We start from the raw sequence: 956 nt of genomic DNA, 5'->3' as shown, positions 1-956 counted from the left end.
GCGGTCGCACTTCTTCACATATTCTTTGGCATCAGCCATCATTTCCGGCCAATAAAAGCCTAGACGAGTTATCATATGAGCCAAGGCCCTGCCCCCCAAGTATTGTCCACAAATACCTTCATGCACTTCTTCAAGAGCCAAGCGTGCCTCATCGGGCCTGAGACACCTCAAGTAGGGAACCACGAAAGATCTTTTGTAAAGAATCCCATCTATCAAAGAGTACCTTAGTGCTCGAACAGTTAACTTCCGTGCTTCAGTTGCATCACTTGGCAACCAACCGGTTTGAATGTGAGCCTTGATAGGATCAATCCATGACGTCCCCAGGCCTATGGGAGCCAGAAGCTTAACATATATGCTTCGTGTCTTCAAAACACGGAAGTACACACTTCCCGAACTTTCTTCTATCTCAGATGAAGCAAACTTTGATAGCGCATCTGCCTTAGCATTTTCTTCCCTTGGAATGTGTTCAACATGGCATTCATTAAATTGGGTCATCACAGCCCTTACTAGGCGGACATATTTAGCCATCGTATCATCCCTTGCCTCAAATTCTCCCTTTACCTGGGATATGATCAGCTTCGAGTCTTCACGGACCTTTAAGTTTTTGACTCTAAGTGTCCCAGCTAGACCAAGGCCAGCAATCAGGGCTTCATACTCTGCCTCATTGTTTGTGGTTGGGAAGTCTAGCTTCATAGCATACTCAATTAAGAATCCATCAGGGCTTTGCAAAACCAACCCTGCTCCACTGGAATTTGTTTTTGATGCTCCATCAAAATAGAGAACCCAATATTCTTTCTCCTTATTATCATTCTCTCTGTCCCCATTATCGACTCCCTTATCTTGAGGTATGGTATCTTCCTGCCCCCCCCCCCCCCGACTTCTTGGTTGGGTATGGTACATTCCACCACGAAGTCAGCTAGTGCCTGGGCTTTTATGGCCGTACGTGGCTTATACTT

Source organism: Apium graveolens, chromosome 1 (genome assembly GCF_009905375.1).
Source record: "Apium graveolens cultivar Ventura chromosome 1, ASM990537v1, whole genome shotgun sequence".
In the NCBI taxonomy this organism is placed as follows: domain Eukaryota; kingdom Viridiplantae; phylum Streptophyta; class Magnoliopsida; order Apiales; family Apiaceae; genus Apium; species Apium graveolens.
This window is presented reverse-complemented; position numbering follows the sequence as displayed.